Source organism: Coffea arabica, chromosome 11e, assembly GCF_036785885.1.
Source record: "Coffea arabica cultivar ET-39 chromosome 11e, Coffea Arabica ET-39 HiFi, whole genome shotgun sequence".
Lineage (NCBI taxonomy): Eukaryota > Viridiplantae > Streptophyta > Magnoliopsida > Gentianales > Rubiaceae > Coffea > Coffea arabica.
The window spans coordinates 34,758,293-34,781,249 of record NC_092331.1 but is presented as its reverse complement, the minus strand read 5'-3'; the positions used below and the strand labels follow the sequence as shown (position 1 = coordinate 34,781,249).

Here is a 22,957-nt window from a genome sequence, read left to right as displayed (position 1 = left end):
CGTCAATTCAAGCATTTTCCTATTATCCTTTTATTTATTTGCTTTCATATTTTTTTTTTGTTATTGATTTGCCCCCTGTTTTTTTCCATCATCCCGCAACTCTAAATTATCATGAAATCAATCCTTCACGCTTGCGCTGATACATTTGCGCCGACAAATTTGAGCGACGATCCGGGCTTTGATCGAGCCGTACCGTTCCTAATTTGTCTCGCGCCTTCAGATCCTCCTTCACGCTTCGACAAGAAGCAAAATATTAAGCAATCGTTCCGACGGAGCTAAATTACTACAGGATAAAGAACGAATAGGAAATTTGGATTTCGAAACAAAAAAGAGAGGGGTGGAACACGAGGACTTCCCAGGGGGTCACCAATCCAAGTGCTACTCTCGCCCAAACACGCTTAATTTCGAAGTTCTGATGGGATCCGGTGCATTAGTGCTGGTATGATCGCACCCGCCATATTCCTTTCGCTTTATTCTTTTAAACTACCCCGTCCTGCGAAGCAGTGTGGCTTTTCTAGACCGAAATTCGTTTTAAGCGTCAATTCAAGCATTTTCCTATTATCCTTTTATTTATTTGCTTTCATATTTTTTTTTTTATTGATTTGCCCCCTGTTTTTTTCCATCATCCCGCAACTCTAAATTATCATGAAATCAATCCTTCACGCTTGCGCTGATATATTTGCGCCGACAAATTTGAGCGACGATCCGGGCTTTGATCGAGCCGTACCGTTCCTGATTTGTCTCGCGCCTTCAGATCCTCCTTCACGCTTCGACAAGAAGCAAAATATTAAGCAATCGTTCCGACGGAGCTAAATTACTACAGGATAAAGAACGAATAGAAAATTTGGATTTCGAAACAAAAAAGAGAGGGGTGCAACACGAGGACTTCCCAGGGGGTCACCAATCCAAGTACTACTCTCGCCCAAACACGCTTAATTTCGAAGTTCTGATGGGATCCGGTGCATTAGTGCTGGTATGATCGCACCCGCCATATTCCTTTCGCTTTATTCTTTTAAACTACCCCGTCCTGCGAAGCAGTGTAGCTTTTCTAGACCGAAATTAATTTTAAGCGTCAATTCAAGTGTTTTCCTATTATCCTTTTATTTATTTGCTTTCATTTTTTTTTTTGTTATTGATTTGCCCCCTGTTTTTTTCCATCATCCTGCAACTCTAAATTATCATGAAATCAATCCTTCACGCTTGCGCTGATACATTTGCGCCGACAAATTTGAGCGACGATCTGGGCTTTGATCGAGCCGTACCGTTCCTGATTTGTCTCGCGCCTTCAGATCCTCCTTCACGCTTCGACAAGAAGCAAAATATTAAGCAATCGTTCCGACGGAGCTAAATTACTACAGGATAAAGAACGAATAGGAAATTTGGATTTCGAAACAAAAAAGAGAGGGGTGCAACACGAGGACTTCCCAGGGGGTCACCCATCCTAATACTGCTTACGCCCAAGCACGCTTAACTTCGGAGTTCTGATGGGATACGGTGCATTAGTGCTGGTATGATCGCACCCACAACGTTCCTTTCGCTTTATTCTTTTAAACTACCCTGTCCTGCGAAGCAGTGTGGCTTTTCTAGACCGGAATTCATTTTAAGCGTCAATTGAAGCATTTTCCTCTTATCCTTTTATTTATTTACTTTATATTTTTTTTGTTATTGATTTGCACCCTGTTTTTTTCCATCATCCCGCAACTCTAAATTATCATGAAATCAATCCTTCACGCTTGCGGTGATACATTTGCGCCGACAAATTTGGGCGACGATCCGGGCTTTGATCGAGCCGTACCGTTCCTGATTTGTTTCGCGCCTTCAGATCCTCCTTCACGCTTCGACAAGAAGCAAAATATTAAGCAATCGTTCCGACGGAGCTAAATTACTACAGGATAAAGAACGAATAGGAAATTTGGATTTCGAAACAAAAAAGAGAGGGGTGCAACACGAGGACTTCCCAGGGGGTCACCAATCCAAGTGCTACTCTCGCCCAAACACGCTTAATTTCGAAGTTCTGATGGGATCCGGTGCATTAGTGCTGGTATGATCGCACCCGCCATATTCCTTTCGCTTTATTCTTTTAAACTACCCCGTCCTGCGAAGCAGTGGGGCTTTTCTAGACCGAAATTCATTTTAAGCGTCAATTCAAGCATTTTCCTATTATCCTTTTATTTATTTGCTTTCATATTTTTTTTTTATATTGATTTGCCCCCTATTTTTTTCCATCATCCCGCAACTCTAAATTATCATGAAGTCAATCCTTCACGCTTGCGGTGATACATTTGCGCCGACAAATTTGAGCGACGATCCGGGCTTTGATCGAGCCGTACCGTTCCTGATTTGTCTCGCGCCTTCAGATCCTCCTTCACGCTTCGACAAGAAGCAAAATATTAAGCAATCGTTCCGACGGAGCTAAATTACTACAGGATAAAGAACGAATAGGAAATTTGGATTTCGAAACAAAAAAGAGAGGGGTGCAACACGAGGACTTCCCAGGGGGTCCCCAATCCAAGTGCTCCTCTCGCCCAAACACGCTTAATTTCGAAGTTCTGATGGGATCCGGTGCATTAGTGCTGGTATGATCGCACCCGCCATATTCCTTTCGCTTTATTCTTTTAAACTACCCCGTCCTGCGAAGCAGTGTGGCTTTTCTAAACCGAAATTCATTTTAAGCGTCAATTCAAGCATTTTCCTATTATCCTTTTATTTATTTGCTTTCATATTTTTTTTTTATATTGATTTGCCCCCTGTTTTTTTCCATCATCCCGCAACTCTAAATTATAATGAAATCAATCCTTCACGCTTGCGCTGATACATTTGCGCCGACAAATTTGAGCGACAATCTGGGCTTTGATCGAGCCGTACCGTTCCTGATTTGTCTCGCGCCTTCAGATCCTCCTTCACGCTTCGACAAGAAGCAAAATATTAAGCAATCGTTCCGACGGAGCTAAATTACTACAGGATAAAGAACGAATAGGAAATTTGGATTTCGAAACAAAAAAGAGAGGGGTGCAACACGAGGACTTCCCAGGGGGTCACCCATCCTAATACTGCTTACGTCCAAGCACGCTTAACTTCGGAGTTCTGATGGGATACGGTGCATTAGTGCTGGTATGATCGCACCCACAACGTTCCTTTCGCTTTATTCTTTTAAACTACCCTGTCCTGCGAAGCAGTGTGGCTTTTCTAGACCGGAATTCATTTTAAGCGTCAATTGAAGCATTTTCCTCTTATCCTTTTATTTATTTACTTTCATATTTTTTTTTGTTATGGATTTGCCCCCTGTTTTTTTCAATCATCCCGCAACTCTAAATTATCATGAAATCAATCCTTCACGCTTGCGCTGATACATTTGCGCCGACAAATTTGAGCGACGATCCGGGCTTTGATCGAGCCGTACCGTTCCTGATTTGTCTCGCGCCTTCAGATCCTCCTTCACGCTTCGACAAGAAGCAAAATATTAAGCAATCGTTCCGACGGAGCTGAATTACTACAGGATAAAGAACGAATAGGAAATTTGGATTTCGAAACAAAAAAGAGAGGGGTGCAACACGAGGACTCCCCAGGGGGTCACCAATCCAAGTACTACTCTCGCCCAAACACGCTTAATTTCGAAGTTCTGATGGGATCCGGTGCATTAGTGCTGGTATGAAAGCACCCGCCATATTCCTTTCGCTTTATTCTTTTAAACTACCCCGTCCTGCGAAGCAGTGTGGCTTTTCTAGACCGAAATTCATTTTAAGCGTCAATTCAAGCATTTTCCTATTATCCTTTTATTTATTTGCTTTCATATTTTTTTTTTGTTATTGATTTGCCCCCTGTTTTTTTCCATCATCCCGCAACTCTAAATTATCATGAAATCAATCCTTCACGCTTGCGCTGATACATTTGCGCCGACAAATTTGAGCGACGATCCGGGCTTTGATCGAGCCGTACCGTTCCTAATTTGTCTCGCGCCTTCAGATCCTCCTTCACGCTTCGACAAGAAGCAAAATATTAAGCAATCGTTCCGACGGAGCTAAATTACTACAGGATAAAGAACGAATAGGAAATTTGGATTTCGAAACAAAAAAGAGAGGGGTGGAACACGAGGACTTCCCAGGGGGTCACCAATCCAAGTGCTACTCTCGCCCAAACACGCTTAATTTCGAAGTTCTGATGGGATCCGGTGCATTAGTGCTGGTATGATCGCACCCGCCATATTCCTTTCGCTTTATTCTTTTAAACTACCCCGTCCTGCGAAGCAGTGTGGCTTTTCTAGACCGAAATTCATTTTAAGCGTCAATTCAAGCATTTTCCTATTATCCTTTTATTTATTTGCTTTCATATTTTTTTTTTTTATTGATTTGCCCCCTGTTTTTTTCCATCATCCCGCAACTCTAAATTATCATGAAATCAATCCTTCACGCTTGCGCTGATATATTTGCGCCGACAAATTTGAGCGACGATCCGGGCTTTGATCGAGCCGTACCGTTCCTGATTTGTCTCGCGCCTTCAGATCCTCCTTCACGCTTCGACAAGAAGCAAAATATTAAGCAATCGTTCCGACGGAGCTAAATTACTACAGGATAAAGAACGAATAGGAAATTTGGATTTCGAAACAAAAAAGAGAGGGGTGCAACACGAGGACTTCCCAGGGGGTCACCAATCCAAGTGCTCCTCTCGCCCAAACACGCTTAATTTCGAAGTTCTGATGGGATCCGGTGCATTAGTGCTGGTATGATCGCACCCGCCATATTCCTTTCGCTTTATTCTTTTAAACTACCCCGTCCTGCGAAGCAGTGTGGCTTTTCTAAACCGAAATTCATTTTAAGCGTCAATTCAAGCATTTTCCTATTATCCTTTTATTTATTTGCTTTCATATTTTTTTTTTATATTGATTTGCCCCCTGTTTTTTTCCATCATCCCGCAACTCTAAATTATAATGAAATCAATCCTTCACGCTTGCGCTGATACATTTGCGCCGACAAATTTGAGCGACAATCTGGGCTTTGATCGAGCCGTACCGTTCCTGATTTGTCTCGCGCCTTCAGATCCTCCTTCACGCTTCGACAAGAAGCAAAATATTAAGCAATCGTTCCGACGGAGCTAAATTACTACAGGATAAAGAACGAATAGGAAATTTGGATTTCGAAACAAAAAAGAGAGGGGTGCAACACGAGGACTTCCCAGGGGGTCACCCATCCTAATACTGCTTACGTCCAAGCACGCTTAACTTCGGAGTTCTGATGGGATACGGTGCATTAGTGCTGGTATGATCGCACCCACAACGTTCCTTTCGCTTTATTCTTTTAAACTACCCTGTCCTGCGAAGCAGTGTGGCTTTTCTAGACCGGAATTCATTTTAAGCGTCAATTGAAGCATTTTCCTCTTATCCTTTTATTTATTTACTTTATATTTTTTTTGTTATTGATTTGCACCCTGTTTTTTTCCATCATCCCGCAACTCTAAATTATCATGAAATCAATCCTTCACGCTTGCGGTGATACATTTGCGCCGACAAATTTGGGCGACGATCCGGGCTTTGATCGAGCCGTACCGTTCCTGATTTGTCTCGCGCCTTCAGATCCTCCTTCACGCTTCGACAAGAAGCAAAATATTAAGCAATCGTTCCGACGGAGCTAAATTACTACAGGATAAAGAACGAATAGGAAATTTGGATTTCGAAACAAAAAAGAGAGGGGTGCAACACGAGGACTTCCCAGGGGGTCACCAATCCAAGTGCTACTCTCGCCCAAACACGCTTAATTTCGAAGTTCTGATGGGATCCGGTGCATTAGTGCTGGTATGATCGCACCCGCCATATTCCTTTCGCTTTATTCTTTTAAACTACCCCGTCCTGCGAAGCAGTGGGGCTTTTCTAGACCGAAATTCATTTTAAGCGTCAATTCAAGCATTTTCCTATTATCCTTTTATTTATTTGCTTTCATATTTTTTTTTTATATTGATTTGCCCCCTGTTTTTTTCCATCATCCCGCAACTCTAAATTATAATGAAATCAATCCTTCACGCTTGCGCTGATACATTTGCGCCGACAAATTTGAGCGACAATCTGGGCTTTGATCGAGCCGTACCGTTCCTGATTTGTCTCGCGCCTTCAGATCCTCCTTCACGCTTCGACAAGAAGCAAAATATTAAGCAATCGTTCCGACGGAGCTAAATTACTACAGGATAAAGAACGAATAGGAAATTTGGATTTCGAAACAAAAAAGAGAGGGGTGCAACACGAGGACTTCCCAGGGGGTCACCCATCCTAATACTGCTTACGTCCAAGCACGCTTAACTTCGGAGTTCTGATGGGATACGGTGCATTAGTGCTGGTATGATCGCACCCACAACGTTCCTTTCGCTTTATTCTTTTAAACTACCCTGTCCTGCGAAGCAGTGTGGCTTTTCTAGACCGGAATTCATTTTAAGCGTCAATTGAAGCATTTTCCTCTTATCCTTTTATTTATTTGCTTTCATATTTTTTTTTGTTATGGATTTGCCCCCTGTTTTTTTCAATCATCCCGCAACTCTAAATTATCATGAAATCAATCCTTCACGCTTGCGCTGATACATTTGCGCCGACAAATTTGAGCGACGATCCGGGCTTTGATCGAGCCGTACCGTTCCTGATTTGTCTCGCGCCTTCAGATCCTCCTTCACGCTTCGACAAGAAGCAAAATATTAAGCAATCGTTCCGACGGAGCTGAATTACTACAGGATAAAGAACGAATAGGAAATTTGGATTTCGAAACAAAAAAGAGAGGGGTGCAACACGAGGACTCCCCAGGGGGTCACCAATCCAAGTACTACTCTCGCCCAAACACGCTTAATTTCGAAGTTCTGATGGGATCCGGTGCATTAGTGCTGGTATGAAAGCACCCGCCATATTCCTTTCGCTTTATTCTTTTAAACTACCCCGTCCTGCGAAGCAGTGTGGCTTTTCTAGACCGAAATTCATTTTAAGCGTCAATTCAAGCATTTTCCTATTATCCTTTTATTTATTTGCTTTCATATTTTTTTTTTGTTATTGATTTGCCCCCTGTTTTTTTCCATCATCCCGCAACTCTAAATTATCATGAAATCAATCCTTCACGCTTGCGCTGATACATTTGCGCCGACAAATTTGAGCGACGATCCGGGCTTTGATCGAGCCGTACCGTTCCTAATTTGTCTCGCGCCTTCAGATCCTCCTTCACGCTTCGACAAGAAGCAAAATATTAAGCAATCGTTCCGACGGAGCTAAATTACTACAGGATAAAGAACGAATAGGAAATTTGGATTTCGAAACAAAAAAGAGAGGGGTGGAACACGAGGACTTCCCAGGGGGTCACCAATCCAAGTGCTACTCTCGCCCAAACACGCTTAATTTCGAAGTTCTGATGGGATCCGGTGCATTAGTGCTGGTATGATCGCACCCGCCATATTCCTTTCGCTTTATTCTTTTAAACTACCCCGTCCTGCGAAGCAGTGTGGCTTTTCTAGACCGAAATTCATTTTAAGCGTCAATTCAAGCATTTTCCTATTATCCTTTTATTTATTTGCTTTCATATTTTTTTTTTTATTGATTTGCCCCCTGTTTTTTTCCATCATCCCGCAACTCTAAATTATCATGAAATCAATCCTTCACGCTTGCGCTGATATATTTGCGCCGACAAATTTGAGCGACGATCCGGGCTTTGATCGAGCCGTACCGTTCCTGATTTGTCTCGCGCCTTCAGATCCTCCTTCACGCTTCGACAAGAAGCAAAATATTAAGCAATCGTTCCGACGGAGCTAAATTACTACAGGATAAAGAACGAATAGAAAATTTGGATTTCGAAACAAAAAAGAGAGGGGTGCAACACGAGGACTTCCCAGGGGGTCACCAATCCAAGTACTACTCTCGCCCAAACACGCTTAATTTCGAAGTTCTGATGGGATCCGGTGCATTAGTGCTGGTATGATCGCACCCGCCATATTCCTTTCGCTTTATTCTTTTAAACTACCCCGTCCTGCGAAGCAGTGTAGCTTTTCTAGACCGAAATTAATTTTAAGCGTCAATTCAAGTGTTTTCCTATTATCCTTTTATTTATTTGCTTTCATTTTTTTTTTTGTTATTGATTTGCCCCCTGTTTTTTTCCATCATCCTGCAACTCTAAATTATCATGAAATCAATCCTTCACGCTTGCGCTGATACATTTGCGCCGACAAATTTGAGCGACGATCCGGGATTTGATCGAGCCGTACCGTTCCTGATTTGTCTCGCGCCTTCAGATCCTCCTTCACGCTTCGACAAGAAGCAAAATATTAAGCAATCGTTCCGACGGAGCTAAATTACTACAGGATAAAGAACGAATAGGAAATTTGGATTTCGAAACAAAAAAGAGAGGGGTGCAACACGAGGACTTCCCAGGGGGTCACCCATCCTAATACTGCTTACGCCCAAGCACGCTTAACTTCGGAGTTCTGATGGGATACGGTGCATTAGTGCTGGTATGATCGCACCCACAACGTTCCTTTCGCTTTATTCTTTTAAACTACCCTGTCCTGCGAAGCAGTGTGGCTTTTCTAGACCGGAATTCATTTTAAGCGTCAATTGAAGCATTTTCCTCTTATCCTTTTATTTATTTACTTTATATTTTTTTTGTTATTGATTTGCACCCTGTTTTTTTCCATCATCCCGCAACTCTAAATTATCATGAAATCAATCCTTCACGCTTGCGGTGATACATTTGCGCCGACAAATTTGGGCGACGATCCGGGCTTTGATCGAGCCGTACCGTTCCTGATTTGTCTCGCGCCTTCAGATCCTCCTTCACGCTTCGACAAGAAGCAAAATATTAAGCAATCGTTCCGACGGAGCTAAATTACTACAGGATAAAGAACGAATAGGAAATTTGGATTTCGAAACAAAAAAGAGAGGGGTGCAACACGAGGACTTCCCAGGGGGTCACCAATCCAAGTGCTACTCTCGCCCAAACACGCTTAATTTCGAAGTTCTGATGGGATCCGGTGCATTAGTGCTGGTATGATCGCACCCGCCATATTCCTTTCGCTTTATTCTTTTAAACTACCCCGTCCTGCGAAGCAGTGGGGCTTTTCTAGACCGAAATTCATTTTAAGCGTCAATTCAAGCATTTTCCTATTATCCTTTTATTTATTTGCTTTCATATTTTTTTTTTATATTGATTTGCCCCCTATTTTTTTCCATCATCCCGCAACTCTAAATTATCATGAAGTCAATCCTTCACGCTTGCGGTGATACATTTGCGCCGACAAATTTGAGCGACGATCCGGGCTTTGATCGAGCCGTACCGTTCCTGATTTGTCTCGCGCCTTCAGATCCTCCTTCACGCTTCGACAAGAAGCAAAATATTAAGCAATCGTTCCGACGGAGCTAAATTACTACAGGATAAAGAACGAATAGGAAATTTGGATTTCGAAACAAAAAAGAGAGGGGTGCAACACGAGGACTTCCCAGGGGGTCACCAATCCAAGTGCTCCTCTCGCCCAAACACGCTTAATTTCGAAGTTCTGATGGGATCCGGTGCATTAGTGCTGGTATGATCGCACCCGCCATATTCCTTTCGCTTTATTCTTTTAAACTACCCCGTCCTGCGAAGCAGTGTGGCTTTTCTAAACCGAAATTCATTTTAAGCGTCAATTCAAGCATTTTCCTATTATCCTTTTATTTATTTGCTTTCATATTTTTTTTTTATATTGATTTGCCCCCTGTTTTTTTCCATCATCCCGCAACTCTAAATTATAATGAAATCAATCCTTCACGCTTGCGCTGATACATTTGCGCCGACAAATTTGAGCGACAATCTGGGCTTTGATCGAGCCGTACCGTTCCTGATTTGTCTCGCGCCTTCAGATCCTCCTTCACGCTTCGACAAGAAGCAAAATATTAAGCAATCGTTCCGACGGAGCTAAATTACTACAGGATAAAGAACGAATAGGAAATTTGGATTTCGAAACAAAAAAGAGAGGGGTGCAACACGAGGACTTCCCAGGGGGTCACCCATCCTAATACTGCTTACGTCCAAGCACGCTTAACTTCGGAGTTCTGATGGGATACGGTGCATTAGTGCTGGTATGATCGCACCCACAACGTTCCTTTCGCTTTATTCTTTTAAACTACCCTGTCCTGCGAAGCAGTGTGGCTTTTCTAGACCGGAATTCATTTTAAGCGTCAATTGAAGCATTTTCCTCTTATCCTTTTATTTATTTACTTTATATTTTTTTTGTTATTGATTTGCACCCTATTTTTTTCCATCATCCCGCAACTCTAAATTATCATGAAATCAATCCTTCACGCTTGCGGTTATACATTTGCGCCGACAAATTTGAGCGACGATCCGGGTTTTGATCTAGCCGTACCGTTCCTGATTTGTCTCGCGCCTTCAGATCCTCCTTCACGCTTCGACAAGAAGCAAAATATTAAGCAATCGTTCCGACGGAGCTAAATTACTACAGGATAAAGAACGAATAGGAAATTTGGATTTCGAAACAAAAAAGAGAGGGGTGCAACACGAGGACTTTCCAGGGGGTCACCAATCCAAGTATTACTCTCGCCCAAACACGCTTAATTTCGAAGTTCTGATGGGATCCGGTGCATTAGTGCTGGTATGATCGCACCCGCCATATTCCTTTCGCTTTATTCTTTTAAACTACCCCGTCCTGCGAAGCAGTTTGGCTTTTCTAGACCGAAATTCATTTTAAGCGTCAATTCAAGCATTTTCCTATTATCCTTTTATTTATTTGCTTTCATATTTTTTTTTGTCATTGATTTGCCCCCTGTTTTTTTCCATCATCCCGCAACTCTAAATTATCATGAAATCAATCCTTCACGCTTGCGCTGATACATTTGCGCCGACAAATTTGAGCGACGATCCGGGCTTTGATCGAGCCGTACCGTTCCTGATTTGTCTCGCGCCTTCAGATCCGCCTTCATGCTTCGAGAAGAAGCAAAATATAAAGCAATCGTTCCGAAGGACCTAAATTACTACAGGATAAAGAACGAATAGAAAATTTGAATTTCGAAAGAAAAAAGAGAGGGGTGCAACAAGAGGAATTCCTAGGGGGTCACCCATCCTAGTACTACTCTCGACCAAGCATGCTGAACTTCGGAGTTCTGATGTGATCCGGTGCATTAGTGCTGGTATGATCGTACCTGCCATGTTCCTTTCGCTTTATTCTTTTAAACTACCCCGTCCTGCGAAGCAGTGTGGCTTTTCTAGACCGAAATTCATTTTAAGCGTCAATTCAAGCATTTTTTTCTTATCCTTTTGTTTTTTTGCTTTCATATTTTTTTTGTTATTGATTTGCACCCTGTTTTTTTCCCAAATCGCGCAACAATAAATTGTCATCAAATCAATCCATCACGCTAGCGCTGATACATTTGCGCCGACAAATTTGAGCGATGATCCGGGCTTTGATCGAGCCGTACCGTTCCTGATTTGTCTCGCGCCTTCAGATCCGCCTTCATGCTTCGAGAAGAAGCAAAATATAAAGCAATCGTTCCGAAGGACCTAAATTACTACAGGATAAAGAACGAATAGAAAATTTGAATTTCGAAACAAAAAAGAGAGGGGTGCAACAAGAGGAATTCCCAGGGGGTCACCCATCCTAATACTGCTCACGCCCAAGCACGCTTAACTTCGGAGTTCTGATTGGATACGGTGCATTAGTGCTGGTATGATCGCACCCACAACGTTCCTTTCGCTTTATTCTTTTAAACTACCCCGTCCAGCGAAGCAGTGTGGCTTTTCTAGACCGGAATTCATTTTAAGCGTCAATTGAAGCATTTTCCTCTTATTCTTTTATTTATTTACTTTATATTTTTTTTTGTTATTGATTTGCACCCTGTTTTTTTCCATCATCCCGCAACTCTAAATTATCATGAAATCAATCCTTCACGCTTGCGGTGATACATTTGCGCCGACAAATTTGAGCGACGATCCGGGCTTTGATCGAGCCGTACCGTTCCTGATTTGTCTCGCGCCTTCAGATCCTCCTTCACGCTTCGACAAGAAGCAAAATATTAAGCAATCGTTCCGACTGAGCTAAATTACTACAGGATAAAGAACGAATAGGAAATTTGGATTTCGAAACAAAAAAGAGAGGGGTGCAACACGAGGACTTTCCAGGGGGTCACCAATCCAAGTATTACTCTCGCCCAAACACGCTTAATTTCGAAGTTCTGATGGGATCCGGTGCATTAGTGCTGGTATGATCGCACCCGCCATATTCCTTTCGCTTTATTCTTTTAAACTACCCCGTCCTGCGAAGCAGTTTGGCTTTTCTAGACCGAAATTCATTTTAAGCGTCAATTCAAGCATTTTCCTATTATCCTTTTATTTATTTGCTTTCATATTTTTTTTTGTCATTGATTTGCCCCCTGTTTTTTTCCATCATCCCGCAACTCTAAATTATCATGAAATCAATCCTTCACGCTTGCGCTGATACATTTGCGCCGACAAATTTGAGCGACGATCCGGGCTTTGATCGAGCCGTACCGTTCCTGATTTGTCTCGCGCCTTCAGATCCGCCTTCATGCTTCGAGAAGAAGCAAAATATAAAGCAATCGTTCCGAAGGACCTAAATTACTACAGGATAAAGAACGAATAGAAAATTTGAATTTCGAAAGAAAAAAGAGAGGGGTGCAACAAGAGGAATTCCTAGGGGGTCACCCATCCTAGTACTACTCTCGACCAAGCATGCTGAACTTCGGAGTTCTGATGTGATCCGGTGCATTAGTGCTGGTATGATCGTACCTGCCATGTTCCTTTCGCTTTATTCTTTTAAACTACCCCGTCCTGCGAAGCAGTGTGGCTTTTCTAGACCGAAATTCATTTTAAGCGTCAATTCAAGCATTTTTTTCTTATCCTTTTGTTTTTTTGCTTTCATATTTTTTTTGTTATTGATTTGCACCCTGTTTTTTTCCCTCATCGCGCAACAATAAATTGTCATCAAATCAATCCATCACGCTAGCGCTGATACATTTGCGCCGACAAATTTGAGCGATGATCCGGGCTTTGATCGAGCCGTTCCGTTCCTGATTTGTCTCGCGCCTTCAGATCCGCCTTCATGCTTCGAGAAGAAGCAAAATATAAAGCAATCGTTCCGAAGGACCTAAATTACTACAGGATAAAGAACGAATAGAAAATTTGAATTTCGAAACAAAAAAGAGAGGGGTGCAACAAGAGGAATTCCCAGGGGGTCACCCATCCTAATACTGCTCACGCCCAAGCACGCTTAACTTCGGAGTTCTGATTGGATACGGTGCATTAGTGCTGGTATGATCGCACCCACAACGTTCCTTTCGCTTTATTCTTTTAAACTACCCCGTCCAGCGAAGCAGTGTGGCTTTTCTAGACCGGAATTCATTTTAAGCGTCAATTGAAGCATTTTCCTCTTATTCTTTTATTTATTTACTTTATATTTTTTTTTGTTATTGATTTGCACCCTGTTTTTTTCCATCATCCCGCAACTCTAAATTATCATGAAATCAATCCTTCACGCTTGCGGTGATACATTTGCGCCGACAAATTTGAGCGACGATCCGGGCTTTGATCGAGCCGTACCGTTCCTGATTTGTCTCGCGCCTTCAGATCCTCCTTCACGCTTCGACAAGAAGCAAAATATTAAGCAATCGTTCCGACTGAGCTAAATTACTACAGGATAAAGAACGAATAGGAAATTTGAATTTCGAAACAAAAAAGAGAGGGGTGCAACACGAGGACTTCCCAGGGGGTCACCAATCCAAGTACTACTCTCGCCCAAACACGCTTAATTTCGAAGTTCTGATGGGATCCGGTGCATTAGTGCTGGTATGATCGCACCCGCCATATTCCTTTCGCTTTATTCTTTTAAACTACCCCGTCCTGCGAAGCAGTGTGGCTTTTCTAGACCGAAATTCATTTTAAGCGTCAATTCAAGCATTTTCCTATTATCCTTTTATTTATTTGCTTTCATATTTTTTTTTGATATTGATTTGCCCCCTGTTTTTTTCCATCATCCCGCAACTCTAAATTATCATGAAATCAATCCTTCACGCTTGCGCTGATACATTTGCGCCGACAAATTTGAGCGACGATTCGGGCTTTGATCGAGCCGTACCGTTCCTGATTTGTCTCGCGCCTTCAGATCCGCCTTCATGGTTCGAGAAGAAGCAAAATATAAATCAATCGTTCCGAAGGACCTAAATTACTACAGGATAAAGAACGAATAGAAAATTTGAATTTCGAAACAAAAAAGAGAGGGGTGCAACAAGAGGAATTCCCAGGGGGTCACCCATCCTAGTACTACTCTCGCCCAAGCATGCTTAACTTCGAAGTTCTGATGGGATCCGGTGCATTAGTGCTGGTATGATCGCACCCGCCATGTTCCTTTCGCATTATTCTTTTAAACTACCCCGTCCTGCGAAGCAGTTTGGCTTTTCTAGACCGAAATTCATTTTAAGCGTCAATTCAAGCATTTTCCTATTATCCTTTTATTTATTTGCTTTCATATTTTTTTTTGTTATTGATTTGCCCCCTGTTTTTTTCCATCATCCCGCAACTCTAAATTATCATGAAATCAATCCTTCACGCTTGCGCTGATACATTTGCGCCGACAAATTTGAGCGACGATCCGGGTTTTGATCGAGCCGTACCGTTCCTGATTTGTCTCGCGCCTTCAGATCCGCCTTCATGCTTCGAGAAGAAGCAAAATATAAAGCAATCATTCCGAAGGACCTAAATTACTACAGGATAAAGAACGAATAGAAAATTTGAATTTCGAAACAAAAAAAAAGGGGTGCAACAAGAGGAATTCCCAGGGGGTAACCCATCCTAGTACTACTCTCGCCCAAGCATGCTTAACTTCGGAGTTCTGATGGGATCCGGTGCATTAGTGCTGGTATGATCGCACCCGCCATGTTCCTTTCGCTTTATTCTTTTAAACTACCCCGTCCTGCGAAGCAGTGTGGCTTTTCTAGACCGAAATTCATTTTAAGCGTCAATTCAAGCATTTTTCTCTTATCCTTTTATTTATTTGCTTTCATATTTTTTTTTTGTTATTGATTTGCACCCTATTTTTTTCCCTCATCGCGCAACAATAAATTGTCATGAAATCAATCCATCACGCTAGCGCTGATACATTTGCGCCGACAAATTTGAGCGATGATCCGGGCTTTGATCGAGTCGTACCGTTCCTGAATTCTCTCGCGCCTTCAGATCCGCCTTCATGCTTCGAGAAGAAGCAAAATATAAAGCAATCGTTCCGAAGGACCTAAATTACTACAGGATAAAGAACGAATAGAAAATTTGAATTTCGAAACAAAAAAGAGAGGGGTGCAACAAGAGGAATTCCCAGGGGGTCACCCATCCTAATACTGCTCACGCCCAAGCACGCTTAAATTCGGAGTTCTGATGGGATACAGTGCATTAGTGCTGGTATGATCGCACCCACAACGTTCCTTTCGCTTTATTCTTTTAAACTATCCCGTCCAGCGAAGCAGTGTGGCTTTTCTAGACCGGAATTCATTTTAAGCGTCAATTGAAGCATTTTCCTCTTATCCTTTTATTTATTTACTTTATATTTTTTTGTTATTGATTTGCACCCTGTTTTTTTCCATCATCCCGCAACTCTAAATTATCATGAAATCAATCCTTCACGCTTGCGCTGATACATTTGCGCCGACAAATTTGAGCGACGATCCGGGCTTTGATCGAGCCGTACCGTTCCTGATTTGTCTCGCGCCTTCAGATCCTCCTTCACGCTTCGACAAGAAGCAAAATATTAAGCAATCGTTCCGACGGAGCTAAATTACTACAGGATAAAGAACGAATAGGAAATTTGGATTTCGAAACAAAAAAGAGAGGGGTGCAACACGAAGACTTCCCAGGGGGTCACCCATCCTAATACTGCTTACGTCCAAGCACGCTTAACTTCGGAGTTCTGATGGGATACGGTGCATTAGTGCTGGTATGATCGCACCCACAACGTTCCTTTCGCTTTATTCTTTTAAACTACCCCGTCCAGCGAAGCAGTGTGGCTTTTCTAGACCGGAATTCATTTTAAGCGTCAATTGAAGCATTTTCCTCTTATCCTTTTATTTATTTACTTTATATTTTTTTGTTATTGATTTGCACCCTGTTTTTTTCCATCATCCCGCAACTCTAAATTATCATGAAATCAATCCTTCACGCTTGCGGTGATACATTTGCGCCGACAAATTTGAGCGACGATCCGGGCTTTGATCGAGCCGTACCGTTCCTGATTTGTCTCGCGCCTTCAGATCCTCCTTCACGCTTCGACAAGAAGCAAAATATTAAGCAATCGTTCCGACGGAGCTAAATTACTACAGGATAAAGAACGAATAGGAAATTTGGATTTCGAAACAAAAAAGAGAGGGGTGCAACACGAGGACTTCCCAGGGGGTCACCAATCCAAGTGCTACTCTCGCCCAAACACGCTTAATTTCGAAGTTCTGATGGGATCCGGTGCATTAGTGCTGGTATGATCGCACCCGCCATATTCCTTTCGCTTTATTCTTTTAAACTACCCCGTCCTGCGAAACAGTGTGGCTTTTCTAGACCGAAATTCATTTTAAGCGTCAATTCAAGCATTTTCCTATTATCCTTTTATGTATTTGCTTTCATATTTTTTTTTGATATTGATTTGCCCCCTGTTTTTTTCCATCATCCCGCAAGTCTAAATTATCATGAAATCAATCCTTCACGCTTGCGCTGATACATTTGCGCCGACAAATTTGAGCGACGATCCGGGCTTTGATCGAACCGTACCGTTCCTGATTTGTCTCGCGCCTTCAGATCCTCCTTCACGCTTCGACAAGAAGCAAAATATTAAGCAATCGTTCCGACGGAGCTAAATTACTACAGGATAAAGAACGAATAGGAAATTTGGATTTCGAAACAAAAAAGAGAGGGGTGCAACACGAGGACTTCCCAGGGGGTCACCCATCCTAATACTGCTTACGCCCAAGCACGCTTAACTTCGGAGTTCTGATGGGATACGATGCATTAGTGCTGGTATGATCGCACCCACAACGTTCCTTTCGCTTTAATCTTTTAAACTACCCCGTCCAGCGAAGCAGTGTGGCTTTTCTAGACCGGAATTCATTTTAAGCGTCAATTGAAGCATTTTCCTCTTATCCTTTTATTTATTTACTTTATATTTTTTTGTTATTGATTTGCACCCTGTTTTTTTCCATCATCCCGCAACTCTAAATTATCATGAAATCAATCCTTCACGCTTGCGGTGATACATTTGCGCCGACAAATTTGAGCGACGATCCGGGCTTTGATCGAGCCGTACCGTTCCTGATTTGTCTCGCGCCTTCAGATCCTCCTTCACGCTTCGACAAGAAGCAAAATATTAAGCAATCGTTCCGACGGAGCTAAATTACTACAGGATAAAGAACGAATAGGAAATTTGGATTTCGAAACAAAAAAGAGAGGGGTGCAACACGAGGACTTCCCAGGGGGTCACCAATCCAAGTACTACTCTCGCCCAAACACGCTTAATTTCGAAGTTCTGATGGGATCCTGTGCATTAGTGCTGGTATGATCGCACCCGCCATATTCCTTTCGCTTTATTCTTTTAAACTACCCCGTCCTGCGAAGCAGTGTAGCTTTTCTAGACCGAAATTCATTTTAAGCGTCAATTCAAGCATTTTCCTATTATCCTTTTATTTATTTGCTTTCATATTTTTTTTTGTTATTGATTTGCCCCCTGTTTTTTTCCATCATCCCGCAACTCTAAATTATCATGAAATCAATCCTTCACGCTTGCGCTGATACATTTGCGCCGACAAATTTGAGCAACGATCCGGGCTTTGATCGAGCCGTACCGTTCCTGATTTGTCTCGCGCCTTCAGATCCTCCTTCACGCTTCGACAAGAAGCAAAATATTAAGCAATCGTTCCGACGGAGCTAAATTACTACAGGATAAAGAACGAATAGGAAATTTGGATTTCGAAACAAAAAAGAGAGGGGTGCAACACGAGGACTTCCCAGGGGGTCACCAATCCAAGTACTACTCTCGCCCAAAAACGCTTAATTTCGAAGTTCTGATGGGATCCGGTGCATTAGTGCTGGTATGATCGCACCCGCCATATTCCTTTCGCTTTATTCTTTTAAACTACCCCGTCCTGCGAAGCAGTGTGGCTTTTCTAGACCGGAATTCATTTTAAGCGTCAATTCAAGCATTTTCCTATTATCCTTTTATTTATTTGCTTTCATATTTTTTTTTGTTATGGATTTGCCCCCTGTTTTTTTCAATCATCCCGCAACTCTAAATTATCATGAAATCAATCCTTCACGCTTGCGCTGATACATTTGCGCCGACAAATTTGAGCGACGATCCGGGCTTTGATCGAGCCGTACCGTTCCTGATTTGTCTCGCGCCTTCCGATCCTCCTTCACGCTTCGACAAGAAGCAAAATATTAAGCAATCGTTCCGACGGAGCTAAATTACTACAGGATAAAGAACGAATAGGAAATTTAGATTTCGAAACAAAAAAGAGAGGGGTGCAACACGAGGACTTCCCAGGGGGTCACCAATCCAAGTACTACTCTCGCCCAAACACGCTTAATTTCGAAGTTCTGATGGGATCCGGTGCATTAGTGCTGGTATGATCGCACCCGCCATATTCCTTTCGCTTTATTCTTTTAAACTACCCCGTCCTGCGAAGCAGTGTAGCTTTTCTAGACCGAAATTCATTTTAAGCGTCAATTCAAGCATTTTCCTATTATCCTTTTATTTATTTGCTTTCATATTTTTTTTTGTTATTGATTTGCCCCCTGTTTTTTTCCATCATCCCGCAACTCTAAATTATCATGAAATCAATCCTTCACGCTTGCGCTGATACATTTGCGCCGACAAATTTGAGCAACGATCCGGGCTTTGATCGAGCCGTACCGTTCCTGATTTGTCTCGCGCCTTCAGATCCTCCTTCACGCTTCGACATGAAGCAAAATATTAAGCAATCGTTCCGACGGAGCTAAATTACTACAGGATAAAGAACGAATAGGAAATTTGGATTTCGAAACAAAAAAGAGAGGGGTGCAACACGAGGACTTCCCAGGGGGTCACCAATCCAAGTGCTACTCTCGCCCAAACACGCTTAATTTCGAAGTTCTGATGGGATCCGGTGCATTAGTGCTGGTATGATCGCACCCGCCATATTCCTTTCGCTTTATTCTTTTAAACTACCCCGTCCTGCGAAGCAGTGTGGCTTTTCTAGACCGAAATTCATTTTAAGCGTCAATTCAAGCATTTTCCAATTATCCTTTTATTTATTTGCTTTCATATTTTTTTTTGATATTGATTTGCCCCCTGTTTTTTTCCATCATCCCGCAACTCTAAATTATCATGAAATCAATCCTTCACGCTTGCGCTGATACATTTGCGCCGACAAATTTGAGCGACGATCCGGGCTTTGATCGAGCCGTACCGTTCCTGATTTGTCTCGCGCCTTCAGATCCGCCTTCATGCTTCGAGAAGAAGCAAAATATAAAGCAATCGTTCCGAAGGACCTAAATTACTACAGGATAAAGAACGAATAGAAAATTTGAATTTCGAAAAAAATAGAGAGGGGTGCAACAAGAGGAATTCCCAGGGGGTCACCCATCCTAATACTGCTCACGCCCAAGCACGCTTAAATTCGGAGTTCTGATGGGATACGGTGCATTAGTGCTGGTATGATCGCACCCACAACGTTCCTTTCGCTTTATTCTTTTAAACTATCCCGTCCAGCGAAGCAGTGTGCCTTTTCTAGACCGGAATTCATTTTAAGCGTCAATTGAAGCATTTTTCCTCTTATCCTTTTATTTATTTACTTTATATTTTTTTGTTATTGATTTGCACCCTATTTTTTTCCATCATCCCGCAACTCTAAATTATCATGAAATCAATCCTTCACGCTTGCGCTGATACATTTGCGCCGACAAATTTGAGCGACGATCCGGGCTTTGATCGAGCCGTACCGTTCCTGATTTGTCTCGCGCCTTCAGATCCTCCTTCACGCTTCGACAAGAAGCAAAATATTAAGCAATCGTTCCGACGGAGCTAAATTACTACAGGATAAAGAACGAATAGGAAATTTGGATTTCGAAACAAAAAAGAGAGGGGTGCAACACGAGGACTTCCCAGGGGGTCACCAATCCAAGTGCTACTCTCGCCCAAACACGCTTAATTTCGAAGTTCTGATGGGATCCGGTGCATTAGTGCTGGTATGATCGCACCCGCCATATTCCTTTCGCTTTATTCTTTTAAACTACCCCGTCCTGCGAAGCAGTGTGGCTTTTCTAGACCGAAATTCATTTTAAGCGTCAATTCAAGCATTTTCCTATTATCCTTTTATTTATTTGCTTTCATATTTTTTTTTGTTATTGATTTGCCCCCTGTTTTTTTCCATCATCCTGCAACTCTAAATTATCATGAAATCAATCCTTCACGCTTGCGCTGATACATTTGCGCCGACAAATTTGAGCGACGATCCGGGCTTTGATCGAGCCGTACCGTTCCTGATTTGTCTCGCGCCTTCAGATCCTCCTTCACGCTTCGACAAGAAGCAAAATATTAAGCAATCGTTCCGACGGAGCTAAATTACTACAGGATAAAGAACGAATAGGAAATTTGGATTTCGAAACAAAAAAGAGAGGGGTGCAACACGAGGACTTCCCAGGGGGTCACCAATCCAAGTACTACTCTCGCCCAAACACGCTTAATTTCGAAGTTCTGATGGGATCCGGTGCATTAGTGCTGGTATGATCGCACCCGCCATATTCCTTTCGCTTTATTCTTTTAAACTACCCCGTCCAGCGAAGCAGTGTGGCTTTTCTAGACCGGGATTCATTTTAAGCGTCAATTCAAGCATTTTCCTATTATCCTTTTATTTATTTGCTTTCATATTTTTTTTTGATATTGATTTGCCCCCTGTTTTTTTTCATCATCCCGCAACTCTAAATTATCATGAAATCAATCCTTCACGCTTGCGCTGATACATTTGCGCCGACAAATTTGAGTGACGATCCGGGCTTTGATCGAGCCTTACCGTTCCTGATTTGTCTCGCGCCTTCAGATCCTCCTTCACGCTTCGACAAGAAGCAAAATATTAAGCAATCGTTCCGACGGAGCTAAATTACTACAGGATAAAGAACGAATAGGAAATTTGGATTTCGAAACAAAAAAGAGAGGGGTGCAACACGAGGACTTCCCAGGGGGTCACCAATCCAAGTACTACTCTCGACCAAACACGCTTAATTTCGAAGTTCTGATGGGATCCGGTGCATTAGTGCTGGTATGATCGCACCCGCCATATTCCTTTCGCTTTATTCTTTTAAACTACCCCGTCCTGCGAAGCAGTGTGGCTTTTCTAGACCGAAATTCATTTTAAGCGTCAATTCAAGCATTTTCCTATTATCCTTTTATTTATTTGCTTTCATATTTTTTTTTTGTTATTGATTTGCCCCCTGTTTTTTTCCATCATCCCGCAACTCTAAATTATCATGAAATCAATCCTCACGCTTGCGCTGATACATTTGCGCCGACAAATTTGAGCGACGATCCGGGCTTTGATCGAGCCGTACCGTTCCTGATTTGTCTCGCGCCTTCAGATCCTCCTTCACGCTTCGACAAGAAGCAAAATATTAAGCAATCGTTCCGACGGAGCTAAATTACTACAGGATAAAGAACGAATAGGAAATTTGGATTTCGAAACAAAAAAGAGAGGGGTGCAACACGAGGACTTCCCAGGGGGTCACCAATCCAAGTACTACTCTCGCCCAAACACGCTTAATTTCGAAGTTCTGATGGGATCCGGTGCATTAGTGCTGGTATGATCGCACCCGCCATATTCCTTTCGCTTTATTCTTTTAAACTACCCCGTCCTGCGAAGCAGTGTAGCTTTTCTAGACCGAAATTCATTTTAAGCGTCAATTCAAGCATTTTCCTATTATCCTTTTATTTATTTGCTTTCATATTTTTTTTTGTTATTGATTTGCCCCCTGTTTTTTTCCATCATCCCGCAACTCTAAATTATCATGAAATCAATCCTTCACGCTTGCGCTGATACATTTGCGCCGACAAATTTGAGCGACGATCCGGGCTTTGATCGAGCCGTACCGTTCCTGATTTGTCTCGCGCCTTCAGATCCTCCTTCACGCTTCGACAAGAAGCAAAATATTAAGCAATCGTTCCGACGGAGCTAAATTACTACAGGATAAAGAACGAATAGGAAATTTGGATTTCGAAACAAAAAAGAGAGGGGTGCAACACGAGGACTTCCCAGGGGGTCACCAATCCAAGTACTACTCTCGCCCAAACACGCTTAATTTCGAAGTTCTGATGGGATCCGGTGCATTAGTGCTGGTATGATCGCACCCGCCATATTCCTTTCGCTTTATTCTTTTAAACTACCCCGTCCTGCGAAGCAGTGTAGCTTTTCTAGACCGAAATTAATTTTAAGCGTCAATTCAAGTATTTTCCTATTATCCTTTTATTTATTTGCTTTCATATTTTTTTTTTGTTATTGATTTGCCCCCTGTTTTTTTCCATCATCCTGCAACTCTAAATTATCATGAAATCAATCCTTCACGCTTGCGCTGATACATTTGCGCTGACAAATTTGAGCGACGATCCGGGCTTTGATCGAGCCGTACCGTTCCTGATTTGTCTCGCGCCTTCCGATCCTCCTTCACGCTTCGACAAGAAGCAAAATATTAAGCAATCGTTCCGACGGAGCTAAATTACTACAGGATAAAGAACGAATAGGAAATTTGGATTTCGAAACAAAAAAGAGAGGGGTGCAACACGAGGACTTCCCAGGGGGTCACCAATCCAAGTACTACTCTCGCCCAAAAACGCTTAATTTCGAAGTTCTGATGGGATCCGGTGCATTAGTGCTGGTATGATCGCACCCGCCATATTCCTTTCGCTTTATTCTTTTAAACTACCCCGTCCTGCGAAGCAGTGTGGC

General features: G+C 42.5%; 38 non-coding genes and 5 pseudogenes across 38 annotated transcripts; all 43 read right to left on the bottom strand.

The window, feature by feature from the left end:
* Nucleotides 1-334: 334 nt before the first annotated feature.
* LOC140025116 (5S ribosomal RNA) lies at nt 335-453 on the bottom strand (annotated as a pseudogene).
* Nucleotides 454-868: 415 nt separating this feature from the next.
* On the bottom strand, nt 869-987 carry LOC140023224 (5S ribosomal RNA). Its single transcript, XR_011827195.1, has one exon. It is a non-coding gene; the product is annotated as a 5S ribosomal RNA (ribosomal RNA).
* A 416-nt stretch (nt 988-1,403) lies between these two features.
* LOC140021863 (5S ribosomal RNA) lies at nt 1,404-1,522 on the bottom strand. The gene has a single exon (XR_011825845.1). It is a non-coding gene; the product is annotated as a 5S ribosomal RNA (ribosomal RNA).
* Nucleotides 1,523-1,936: 414 nt separating this feature from the next.
* Nucleotides 1,937-2,055, bottom strand: LOC140024635 (5S ribosomal RNA). The gene has a single exon (XR_011828611.1). It is a non-coding gene; the product is annotated as a 5S ribosomal RNA (ribosomal RNA).
* Nucleotides 2,056-2,471: 416 nt separating this feature from the next.
* Nucleotides 2,472-2,590, bottom strand: LOC140025053 (5S ribosomal RNA). The gene has a single exon (XR_011829030.1). It is a non-coding gene; the product is annotated as a 5S ribosomal RNA (ribosomal RNA).
* Nucleotides 2,591-3,006: 416 nt separating this feature from the next.
* LOC140023594 (5S ribosomal RNA) lies at nt 3,007-3,125 on the bottom strand. The gene has a single exon (XR_011827563.1). It is a non-coding gene; the product is annotated as a 5S ribosomal RNA (ribosomal RNA).
* A 416-nt stretch (nt 3,126-3,541) lies between these two features.
* Nucleotides 3,542-3,660, bottom strand: LOC140025066 (5S ribosomal RNA). Its single transcript, XR_011829043.1, has one exon. It is a non-coding gene; the product is annotated as a 5S ribosomal RNA (ribosomal RNA).
* A 417-nt stretch (nt 3,661-4,077) lies between these two features.
* Nucleotides 4,078-4,196, bottom strand: LOC140025115 (5S ribosomal RNA; annotated as a pseudogene).
* Nucleotides 4,197-4,612: 416 nt separating this feature from the next.
* LOC140024966 (5S ribosomal RNA) lies at nt 4,613-4,731 on the bottom strand. Its single transcript, XR_011828942.1, has one exon. It is a non-coding gene; the product is annotated as a 5S ribosomal RNA (ribosomal RNA).
* A 416-nt stretch (nt 4,732-5,147) lies between these two features.
* Nucleotides 5,148-5,266, bottom strand: LOC140023593 (5S ribosomal RNA). Its single transcript, XR_011827562.1, has one exon. It is a non-coding gene; the product is annotated as a 5S ribosomal RNA (ribosomal RNA).
* A 414-nt stretch (nt 5,267-5,680) lies between these two features.
* On the bottom strand, nt 5,681-5,799 carry LOC140024634 (5S ribosomal RNA). The gene has a single exon (XR_011828610.1). It is a non-coding gene; the product is annotated as a 5S ribosomal RNA (ribosomal RNA).
* A 416-nt stretch (nt 5,800-6,215) lies between these two features.
* On the bottom strand, nt 6,216-6,334 carry LOC140023592 (5S ribosomal RNA). The gene has a single exon (XR_011827561.1). It is a non-coding gene; the product is annotated as a 5S ribosomal RNA (ribosomal RNA).
* A 416-nt stretch (nt 6,335-6,750) lies between these two features.
* Nucleotides 6,751-6,869, bottom strand: LOC140025065 (5S ribosomal RNA). Its single transcript, XR_011829042.1, has one exon. It is a non-coding gene; the product is annotated as a 5S ribosomal RNA (ribosomal RNA).
* A 417-nt stretch (nt 6,870-7,286) lies between these two features.
* Nucleotides 7,287-7,405, bottom strand: LOC140025114 (5S ribosomal RNA; annotated as a pseudogene).
* Nucleotides 7,406-7,820: 415 nt separating this feature from the next.
* LOC140023223 (5S ribosomal RNA) lies at nt 7,821-7,939 on the bottom strand. The gene has a single exon (XR_011827194.1). It is a non-coding gene; the product is annotated as a 5S ribosomal RNA (ribosomal RNA).
* Nucleotides 7,940-8,355: 416 nt separating this feature from the next.
* LOC140021862 (5S ribosomal RNA) lies at nt 8,356-8,474 on the bottom strand. Its single transcript, XR_011825844.1, has one exon. It is a non-coding gene; the product is annotated as a 5S ribosomal RNA (ribosomal RNA).
* Nucleotides 8,475-8,888: 414 nt separating this feature from the next.
* Nucleotides 8,889-9,007, bottom strand: LOC140024633 (5S ribosomal RNA). The gene has a single exon (XR_011828609.1). It is a non-coding gene; the product is annotated as a 5S ribosomal RNA (ribosomal RNA).
* A 416-nt stretch (nt 9,008-9,423) lies between these two features.
* On the bottom strand, nt 9,424-9,542 carry LOC140024965 (5S ribosomal RNA). The gene has a single exon (XR_011828941.1). It is a non-coding gene; the product is annotated as a 5S ribosomal RNA (ribosomal RNA).
* Nucleotides 9,543-9,958: 416 nt separating this feature from the next.
* Nucleotides 9,959-10,077, bottom strand: LOC140023591 (5S ribosomal RNA). The gene has a single exon (XR_011827560.1). It is a non-coding gene; the product is annotated as a 5S ribosomal RNA (ribosomal RNA).
* A 414-nt stretch (nt 10,078-10,491) lies between these two features.
* Nucleotides 10,492-10,610, bottom strand: LOC140024907 (5S ribosomal RNA). The gene has a single exon (XR_011828883.1). It is a non-coding gene; the product is annotated as a 5S ribosomal RNA (ribosomal RNA).
* A 416-nt stretch (nt 10,611-11,026) lies between these two features.
* LOC140025141 (5S ribosomal RNA) lies at nt 11,027-11,145 on the bottom strand (annotated as a pseudogene).
* A 415-nt stretch (nt 11,146-11,560) lies between these two features.
* LOC140024591 (5S ribosomal RNA) lies at nt 11,561-11,679 on the bottom strand. Its single transcript, XR_011828567.1, has one exon. It is a non-coding gene; the product is annotated as a 5S ribosomal RNA (ribosomal RNA).
* Nucleotides 11,680-12,094: 415 nt separating this feature from the next.
* Nucleotides 12,095-12,213, bottom strand: LOC140024906 (5S ribosomal RNA). Its single transcript, XR_011828882.1, has one exon. It is a non-coding gene; the product is annotated as a 5S ribosomal RNA (ribosomal RNA).
* A 416-nt stretch (nt 12,214-12,629) lies between these two features.
* On the bottom strand, nt 12,630-12,748 carry LOC140025140 (5S ribosomal RNA; annotated as a pseudogene).
* A 415-nt stretch (nt 12,749-13,163) lies between these two features.
* LOC140024590 (5S ribosomal RNA) lies at nt 13,164-13,282 on the bottom strand. Its single transcript, XR_011828566.1, has one exon. It is a non-coding gene; the product is annotated as a 5S ribosomal RNA (ribosomal RNA).
* A 415-nt stretch (nt 13,283-13,697) lies between these two features.
* LOC140023222 (5S ribosomal RNA) lies at nt 13,698-13,816 on the bottom strand. Its single transcript, XR_011827193.1, has one exon. It is a non-coding gene; the product is annotated as a 5S ribosomal RNA (ribosomal RNA).
* A 416-nt stretch (nt 13,817-14,232) lies between these two features.
* LOC140032347 (5S ribosomal RNA) lies at nt 14,233-14,351 on the bottom strand. The gene has a single exon (XR_011836273.1). It is a non-coding gene; the product is annotated as a 5S ribosomal RNA (ribosomal RNA).
* Nucleotides 14,352-14,766: 415 nt separating this feature from the next.
* Nucleotides 14,767-14,885, bottom strand: LOC140032236 (5S ribosomal RNA). The gene has a single exon (XR_011836161.1). It is a non-coding gene; the product is annotated as a 5S ribosomal RNA (ribosomal RNA).
* A 417-nt stretch (nt 14,886-15,302) lies between these two features.
* LOC140024937 (5S ribosomal RNA) lies at nt 15,303-15,421 on the bottom strand. The gene has a single exon (XR_011828913.1). It is a non-coding gene; the product is annotated as a 5S ribosomal RNA (ribosomal RNA).
* A 413-nt stretch (nt 15,422-15,834) lies between these two features.
* On the bottom strand, nt 15,835-15,953 carry LOC140032622 (5S ribosomal RNA). Its single transcript, XR_011836547.1, has one exon. It is a non-coding gene; the product is annotated as a 5S ribosomal RNA (ribosomal RNA).
* A 413-nt stretch (nt 15,954-16,366) lies between these two features.
* On the bottom strand, nt 16,367-16,485 carry LOC140024632 (5S ribosomal RNA). Its single transcript, XR_011828608.1, has one exon. It is a non-coding gene; the product is annotated as a 5S ribosomal RNA (ribosomal RNA).
* A 416-nt stretch (nt 16,486-16,901) lies between these two features.
* On the bottom strand, nt 16,902-17,020 carry LOC140023799 (5S ribosomal RNA). The gene has a single exon (XR_011827765.1). It is a non-coding gene; the product is annotated as a 5S ribosomal RNA (ribosomal RNA).
* A 413-nt stretch (nt 17,021-17,433) lies between these two features.
* Nucleotides 17,434-17,552, bottom strand: LOC140024357 (5S ribosomal RNA). Its single transcript, XR_011828330.1, has one exon. It is a non-coding gene; the product is annotated as a 5S ribosomal RNA (ribosomal RNA).
* A 416-nt stretch (nt 17,553-17,968) lies between these two features.
* LOC140024349 (5S ribosomal RNA) lies at nt 17,969-18,087 on the bottom strand. Its single transcript, XR_011828322.1, has one exon. It is a non-coding gene; the product is annotated as a 5S ribosomal RNA (ribosomal RNA).
* A 416-nt stretch (nt 18,088-18,503) lies between these two features.
* On the bottom strand, nt 18,504-18,622 carry LOC140023221 (5S ribosomal RNA). The gene has a single exon (XR_011827192.1). It is a non-coding gene; the product is annotated as a 5S ribosomal RNA (ribosomal RNA).
* Nucleotides 18,623-19,038: 416 nt separating this feature from the next.
* LOC140024631 (5S ribosomal RNA) lies at nt 19,039-19,157 on the bottom strand. The gene has a single exon (XR_011828607.1). It is a non-coding gene; the product is annotated as a 5S ribosomal RNA (ribosomal RNA).
* A 415-nt stretch (nt 19,158-19,572) lies between these two features.
* On the bottom strand, nt 19,573-19,691 carry LOC140024714 (5S ribosomal RNA). The gene has a single exon (XR_011828690.1). It is a non-coding gene; the product is annotated as a 5S ribosomal RNA (ribosomal RNA).
* A 414-nt stretch (nt 19,692-20,105) lies between these two features.
* LOC140024630 (5S ribosomal RNA) lies at nt 20,106-20,224 on the bottom strand. The gene has a single exon (XR_011828606.1). It is a non-coding gene; the product is annotated as a 5S ribosomal RNA (ribosomal RNA).
* Nucleotides 20,225-20,640: 416 nt separating this feature from the next.
* On the bottom strand, nt 20,641-20,759 carry LOC140023220 (5S ribosomal RNA). Its single transcript, XR_011827191.1, has one exon. It is a non-coding gene; the product is annotated as a 5S ribosomal RNA (ribosomal RNA).
* Nucleotides 20,760-21,175: 416 nt separating this feature from the next.
* Nucleotides 21,176-21,294, bottom strand: LOC140024152 (5S ribosomal RNA). The gene has a single exon (XR_011828124.1). It is a non-coding gene; the product is annotated as a 5S ribosomal RNA (ribosomal RNA).
* A 416-nt stretch (nt 21,295-21,710) lies between these two features.
* On the bottom strand, nt 21,711-21,829 carry LOC140023219 (5S ribosomal RNA). Its single transcript, XR_011827190.1, has one exon. It is a non-coding gene; the product is annotated as a 5S ribosomal RNA (ribosomal RNA).
* Nucleotides 21,830-22,245: 416 nt separating this feature from the next.
* LOC140023218 (5S ribosomal RNA) lies at nt 22,246-22,364 on the bottom strand. Its single transcript, XR_011827189.1, has one exon. It is a non-coding gene; the product is annotated as a 5S ribosomal RNA (ribosomal RNA).
* Nucleotides 22,365-22,781: 417 nt separating this feature from the next.
* On the bottom strand, nt 22,782-22,900 carry LOC140024347 (5S ribosomal RNA). Its single transcript, XR_011828320.1, has one exon. It is a non-coding gene; the product is annotated as a 5S ribosomal RNA (ribosomal RNA).
* Nucleotides 22,901-22,957: the final 57 nt, after the last annotated feature.